At 31.3% G+C, this 8,238-nt stretch overlaps 1 pseudogene; it reads right to left on the bottom strand.

Annotated features, from left to right (window-relative positions):
* Window positions 1-6,634: 6,634 nt before the first annotated feature.
* On the bottom strand, window positions 6,635-7,124 carry LOC107196759 (annotated as a pseudogene).
* Window positions 7,125-8,238: the final 1,114 nt, after the last annotated feature.

Below are 8,238 nucleotides of genomic sequence, written 5' to 3'. Positions count from 1 at the left end.
TTGTTGAATAGCTCAGAAATAGCTCTGAATTGATAAAAACAAAGAGAAAAATAATAGGTTTAGGTGATAAAGAGTATTAGAAAAAATGAAAAATTCTGGAGGTACCAGGTTTTAGAGAAGATAAATACTAAGATTTTGAAAAAATTTTTAAAAATATAGTCACTATTATATGACTTACCATCCATTTTTCAAGTCTCTTTTATATAAAGATTCTGAATGATGAAGTTAAATTACATATACTAGGATCTCCAACTGGAGATAAAGTATGTAATGGCACATTATGAGCTATTTAGGTCTATAAAAAGAGCACAAGCTTATTATTGCTCCTTTTTTAGGATTAGTTAGTTATGACCTTAAAACTATAAGATTAGAGTTGGGAATAGTACCCCAAATTCTAAACCTAAAGAGTATCTTCTTGAAGAAAGAGAGGAAGAGAAAGACAAAGAATTTTACAAAGAAATGGCTCAAAGAACATTATTTGACTAACATTATATTGCTATATATAATGTTATATATAATATATGACATCCATATATATGTATAAAAGTTATACATATATATGTATATCTTAAGCAAGACTGTTCCTATACATTAGTAGAAGAAAAGTCTTACAGCAATGTGCATCTTCATGTTTCATATTTATGCTCTAGATGACATCCTCAGATACTGTGAGGCTCTTCTTGGGATTAATCAGTCTTCTTCAGCTTCAGCTGTTCTTTGATATCTTGGAACCTCTTAAGTCCTCAAGGTTTACAAAAGCTCCCATTAAACAAAAGAAATAAAGAATCTTAGATCTGGAATTACTAGACACAGACATGCACTTACTAGATGTGTGCTAGTGGCTAAGGAAGTTAACAGCTCTCCTATAATGCTTTATATTCTCATCTGTACCATAGAATATTAATTAGGTCATAGGTTGATTATAAAGTTTCTGTGAGACGTTTATAAAGCACATAATATTGATTGGCACATAGTCATTCAATAAATATTTAATTTCTCCAGGCTATGCTAAAAATCAGCGTGAGGCACCCTGACTGATTTGTCAACACTCTCAGCCATGTTATATATTTCTAATAAGGTTGTCTCTCTTCTTTTTTCCTTTCTCCTTTTCTTCCTTCTTTCTTCCATTTTCCTCCCCTTCCCTTCCCTTTGCTTTCCTTCCCTTCCCTTCCTTTCCCTTTCCTTTCCTTTCCTTCTTTTCCTTCCCTCTTTTTTTTTTCTTTCTTGTTTTTGTTGTTGTTTAAACCCAAAGCTAATTTATTAAAACGGGTCACAGAAGGTCAGGGAAGTCAAGTCCTACTCATTGCCTTCAAAAAAATAAACAGACATGTGGGTGACCGAGTGGTTTAATTTCATAAATGGATGGATAAGGAAACAGGATCTCAGAAGAGTTGGTCCTTGACTCAATTTGACAGGTATTTTTGGATAATAAAATTACTTACATGAAGCAGTGAGCATAATATCTTGTACATAATGCATGTTCTCTCTCTCTATGAATATGGTATGTCCTTTTTCTTTTCCACTTAGCACTTCCTGAGGGAGGAGCAATATCTTGGCAGTGCCTTGTATATATTATATCTCAATAAATGTTAAATAAATTCTGTTTCCTGAGAGAAAAATCAAAGTAATCTGTTATATGAGCAAGAAAGGGTTGGAGTTAGGGCTTGTGAAAAATGAAAAGATTTGTAGAAGCTAAGGCTTTGAGAATGATAGAATGGTAAATGAAAATTACCAGAGGAGATTTAAGGTATCAGAGAGCACTACCGAGGTCCAGCTATGATCCTATAACATGGCTCTATGCTGAAGCCACTGGATTATGTAGTTTGTGCCATCTCTAAGAAGACTGAGAACATTGAGAAGAGATGAGGCACTAACTGCAGCATTGACCCCAGCCTAACACCCGTAGAGATGGCTCTATCTATTCCTAGAGTCACCTTTGAATATGAAAGGCCTATTATGTATGTACAATCAGGTACTTTCCACCTTTAGGCTAATGCTATTTAGTTTTAATGGTCTTGCTTGACCACAGAATCTTGGGCAAGACTCTATTATTTGCTTAAACTAAGGATGGCTTTTCTAAAATTATTAAATCCTTAGCAAGACAAAACTAAATACTAAATTTCAACAATTAATGAACATCTCATGTAGCTAAAGGCAACTTTGGTTTCAATACATAATGATGGGTTTGTATTTTGTGAGGAACAGAAAGATCTCCTCAAAAAATAAAAATAAAAACAAAACCTTGTTTTGTGCAATTTGTAATAGCTTGGAGAGAACCAAGATACTTAGAGATCAATTCCATTTTTTAAAATATCTTTTTAAATTATAGTTGTAATGTTATATAAGTTTCAGGTGTACCCAATTTTATTTTATTTTTTTCATTTTACTTTAAAACATAAGTATTTTTATAGCACGTTTGCATGTTTCTATTCATTTTTGTGAATTAGAATACTGTTGAATCTTGGCATGCAATAGCATGGTATTCAGTTTTTTTCTAAATGCGTTTTAGAAAGCTCATTTGTAATTCTGACCAGGAAAATATATTGTGAACTTCTAAGCCAAAATGCAGGAGAGATTCAGTTAATTGGTGATGAAGCCTACCAAAAGCCAAGCATCCCATCTTAAATGATTCACTGTCTTCATTTTATACTAAATTGTATACTTTTCACAGCAAGCCTGTGTTAGCCCCATTTAAAAACAAGGGAAGTGTATGCCCTATAGTGTTTAATAAATATCTGCTGAATGAATGAATGAATGTCTAATATATAGCATACAGAGTTCTTGGGTCAGAGAAAATGATAAGAAAGCCTTTATGCTTTCTCTATTTAAAATGGGCAACTGTTGATATTATTTTTTACTTTACTAAGTGAGGACTTTGGGGAATATATTGGCAAGCCAGAGAAATAAAGTTCAGCCCAAAAGACGTACTTGCGGTTTAAGAAATGTCAGAAAAGAATTTATGATAAGAATTTTTCAAACTGTAGAATGCCTTGCAATATAAAAAAAAAGTGAGAAAATCTGAATCTGTAATAATATCAAATAATTTTAGTTTTAATATGGTTTTTACTTTTTATTAGTTTTTAAAATGAGGAGAATAAATGAACTAATATTATCTAATGACACATTCCATCATCATGTTGAGTTTCATTTATCTGAATTTTAGCAAAGCCTTTTACAAAAAACTAAGATTTTTTTCTTTTTTCTTTTTTTTTAATGCAGAGATTTCGGATAGATTTAGCTTACATGATTACCCAAAGATATCATGAAAAGAGTTATATTTTTTTCTTAAGAAAATCTTTTTGATAACATATATGACAGAGGATTGTTGTCTTTAATATAAAAATATCTAAAATATTTAAAATGCTAACACACTAAGACAAATACTTCTAAAGCGTACGTGCAAGTAAATCATTTTAAAAAGAAATACAGAGGGTCACTAAATTTGAAAAATATTTCTAATAGTCAAATAATATTAGATGCCAAGACGATTTTTAATAAATATTTAATTCAAAAGGTTTAAAAATAGAACTGATACTGGGGTGTGAGAGGCATAAAAACAAAACAAAACCAAAACTGAAAGAACTATTAATGGAGGAACACATTGGAAAGTATGTATCAGACACACAGAATTCTTCACAACTATTTTCTAATTTCCATACTAAGAATACTAATTATTATAAATATTTGTAAAATATAGTTTCAAAGATGTTAACAGTGTTCATATAATGAAAACTTGGTGGGGGAAGTTAATGTACAATAATAGAAGAATGATTATCGTATATCCATATATTCAAAGAAATAACTAAACCTATTATAGAATAGGCATTTTCTAATGGGAATGAAACATTTGGGGATATGATGGATATTAGAATGTACTGGTGAGACTTTTTTTCAAAATATACTTTCCTTCCAAAGTTGTACACCAAGGTCTTACTTATTAATGACAGTTCCTAGAAATGTGGCTCTAAGTTATTCTGATAAATTCTGTTTATTTATTGTTCTTAAAGAATCACTGTTTAAGAAGAATATGCTTATGACAGAAAGGTATTTATAATATACTATCAGAATGAAAACATAATTTATAAAATATTTCATTTTTATAAAAGTAAAAGACAAAACGTCTTCCTATTTATACTTAGAAAGTCAGAAAAAATAATATTAAAATGCATATGATAGTCACCTTGTTGGTAAGATTATAAATAAATTAATTTTATTATTCTCTAAAATTTCAGTAATGAATATATATTCTTTTATAAGCCCAGACTTTCCTATTTAAAATTGTCATCCCAACCTACACACACTCCTTTTTATCTTTTCTACTTTATTTTTTTCTCCAAAGCAGTTATCAATATCTCTCATACTACATGTTTTACTTATTTTTGTATGTTTGTTTATCATCTAAATCCCACATCTTGATTGGAAACTCCTCATGCAGAGATGTGCTATAACCCCAGCTAAACATACAGTGATGCTCAGTTAAATATTTTTGAATGTATGAATGTTTTATACTTACATACACAATTTTTCTTGAACTAAATTGTTAATTTAAATTTTACAGTCAAGGAGAGTATTATACACTGTACATTAGAGTCTCTTTTTTTTAATGAATTTATTAATCTTAATGAACAATTGGTAAATTTTTTGTATATGTGAGGAAAGGGGAAAAATGAACTAATGTTCAGCTATTGTTCTGGTATATCCCTTCACATTTAGGCCCATTAAGTTTTTTTTCCTTATGATCATTGTGACCACAAAAGATATGTTTCTTTTGAATTGATTAACCATTTATCCAAATAATCATTAAGTCACTTAATTATATTGTCTAACCCATGATCATATTTCAGTTAAAAGTAGTTTGTGATAGAAGCCTGGCATTTAGACTATAAATCTTTGAAGTCAGAAATTATCTTTGTATCTCCTATAGAACCTGGCAATACCTGATATTTTATGGAATCTAGAACAGCGCCTGACGTATTTAAAAGTTATTGAATACTAAATGAAAGAATAAGAATTATTTGTGCTAATATAGAGAGGCAAATATGCTGAAAGCAAATGGCCCGAATTATGAGTTTAAATCTCTGCTCCATGTTGTGTGCATTACTTGATTAGCTGTGCCACATTGAGCATGCTTAATCCTTCTATTCCTAAATTACCTTACCTATAAAATGGAGTACCTGAAAACCTATCACATAGAGTAGCTGGGAAGAATACACACGCATACACACACACAACTTGGAAAAATAGCTGGCATGTCATAAACACCATATAAGGGTTATTGCTGTCATTCTTTGTTACTATATTGTTATCTTTATTATAGTTTGGGTTTTTTGTTGTTGTTGTTGTTGTTGTTTACTATTACCTAATCTCGGCCTGGATTATCAGTACTAGAAAGGCATCTGAAAATTGAGATGAGCTTTAGGAAGAATGTAAAGTATCTACAATCCTTGGGTTGGAAATCATTTGGCTTAATGATTTGGCTAGAACTTTTGCTTTAGATTTAAGGGACATGGCAGTTAAAACATAGGCTCAATGGTTAAGATGTCTTTGATGTGGCCTTTTGGATTGACAAGGTTTGAAATGTCCCAGAATGAGGAGAGTTAGTGCCCCTCTAACTTGACCCAACTTGATTCTGCTCTGGTAACTCTAGCTTATGATCTCACCTAGGATGAGTCTCCTTGAAAGGCCAAAGAGGCACCAGAGAGCCACCCCTGATTTACAGTCTGACATCTCTTTTTCCCTAATTAGTTAAATTGTAACCTTTACCTGAACTTAGTAAGCATCTATTTACTACTGTTACAATATGTCTTGATGTCTCATTTCTGTTGACCTCTCAAGAATTATTTAAGGGCCTCTTATACCAAGCTTTCTTTTTTCCTGTTTCAGGATAGCATTCTATGATCTACACTTTGCGTTCCATGCCAAAGACTCTACATTCGCTATAAAAAGCAAGAAGTATATACATTTTACAATTTTGAACAGCAATTGTATTGACAAAAGTAGAAAGACATAATATGGGAGGTGAACATAATTTCTAGAAAAATAATTTCCACATTAATTCTAATTTTCTGCATTAGTCTAAGGCAGCCAAGATTAATGAAAGAAAGGTCATTTGAAATAGATGTATTTAGATACTGTTATATTTATTTATACTCACTGGGCTTTGTCTAGCTATAAATCACTGTAAGACAAAAAGGCATTTTCTATTTAACTGGAATCAAGATGTTAAGGTCAAGAAAAACAGATATGTGACAGCAATTTTTGAACTATAATGTTTTATATAGATGCAAGAAAATGTTTTTACTCTAAGTAATAACTAATGAAAAATGAAATAAAAACACACTGATAGCTATTGTTTTTGTTTCTTATAAAGGGCCTACACACACACACACGCACACACACACACACACACATATTTACTACCAGAAGAGCCCCCAAATATCATTGTGTATGTATATACGTATATAATTACATATACACATATAGAGAATATACTTTTTATATTATTTCGAAAAGTATATTTTTGCCATTCTCATTATTCTCAGTTTTTTTTTAAAGTTTTCTTTAAATATTTCTTTGAGAGAAGAAACACCTACTCAATTAGAGGTCTTTCCCCCGCCCCCTCCACACACATTTATCATGCCATAAATTCATAGAGAATGGGCTCCAGCAGCTCAGGCTCCTTTCCATTGGTTCTCACAAAGTATACTTCTCTGGGTAGAGCAGGCTGGTGCTTCAGTTGAACCCAAATACCTTTCTCTTTGGCTTCCTTCTTTTTTTGATCATTTTTCACGTTCCAGGAAGCTGTCTCGGCTCTTAGAGTGCTTAATATGCTCAATATGTACCTTAATGCATACATTCATTCTCTTGGCAAGAATCTTGACCTTAACTTGTTTGTTTACAACAATGCCAACTGCATGCTGTGTAACATTGTAGACTCTTCCAGTTTTGCCGTGGTAACATTTGTGGAGCATTTCTTTTGGAATAGTACCCATTCCTTTGATGTCTAGAATATCGCCTTTCTTATAGATTCTCACGTATATGGCCAAAGAAACAACTCTATGTTTTCTAAAAGGCCCAGAGAACATACGGCAGGTGCCTCTCCTCTTTCCCATTGTGCTGGACATTTTGGCAAATTACTGGAATATGGCAGTTCCAGATAAAAGGAAAAGGCCACACTAGTCTTAATGTTTCTTACTTCAGAGCTCTGAGATTAAGACTTAATTTTAATTGAAAAGATAAAATACTATAACTCACCATAAATTTAGACACTTAAAAATATAATAAAAAGTTGGACATATATAACTTAAGTGCATAAATAAACCATAGTATCAGCTTTAGGAAGATTTTAGTGATTTTTGCTGACTATATATTAGGATAAGCCACTAATTTTATAGATGTGGAGGATCAAAGATGAATGACTTTAAGGTCATTGAATGGATGGCAAGGTCACTATATCCTGATAGGTGTAATGCTGATGTCTTCTATGAATTTGTGAAAGTCACTGAACTTCTTAGTTTTTCCAACTATAAAATTGAGATAATAGTGTTTACTTGAGATGGATTATGTAAGGTTCAGTTTAGGTATATGCTTTGAAGATGTAACATTCTTTTCAAAAAAGCACACATTTAATAATCTGCACTTAATCTAGCATTTTCTTTATTTTTAATATAACATAATACTCAATGTAAAAGCAAGAACAATGATAAAATGACATTCCCCTAGAAAATTTATTAAGTCAAGGTTCATTATAATCATGCTTCCTAATAAGCTATGAAACATTTATGGATTAATGTGCACATATCATAAAATTTTAATGTGTCCATGAATATCTTCAGTTTAAAAAAAAAATCTTAAGGATCATAAATATAACAGTTTAGACCTCAGAGTTGTACAACTTCCACTGACTTTACTGAAGTGTAAGGTTTGCTATCGATTTAATACTTGCCAGTTTTGGAAGCATAACATGAACAATAAAGCAGTATTTACTGAAGGCAATGATGATAATAAAATTTCCCTTCACATTCATTTTTATGTATTTTCCTCCTATTATTTTCCTTTCCATTTTTAAAAATTTTCTTATCAGCCTTTAATAACTTTATTTCCAAATAATCATGTTTAACCAACATAGTAGGTCCCCATTGAATATTTGTTGAAAGAATGAATGCTCCGAAGTGTCACTCAGTCTATATTATTTCAAAATTTAGCACAAATACACTTCCATCATGAAGTTTTAAAAAA

The sequence above is a fragment of the Pteropus alecto genome, unplaced genomic scaffold (assembly GCF_000325575.1).
Source record: "Pteropus alecto unplaced genomic scaffold, ASM32557v1 scaffold7, whole genome shotgun sequence".
Classification (NCBI taxonomy): Eukaryota; Metazoa; Chordata; class Mammalia; order Chiroptera; family Pteropodidae; genus Pteropus; species Pteropus alecto.
This window is presented reverse-complemented; position numbering and strand designations above follow the sequence as displayed.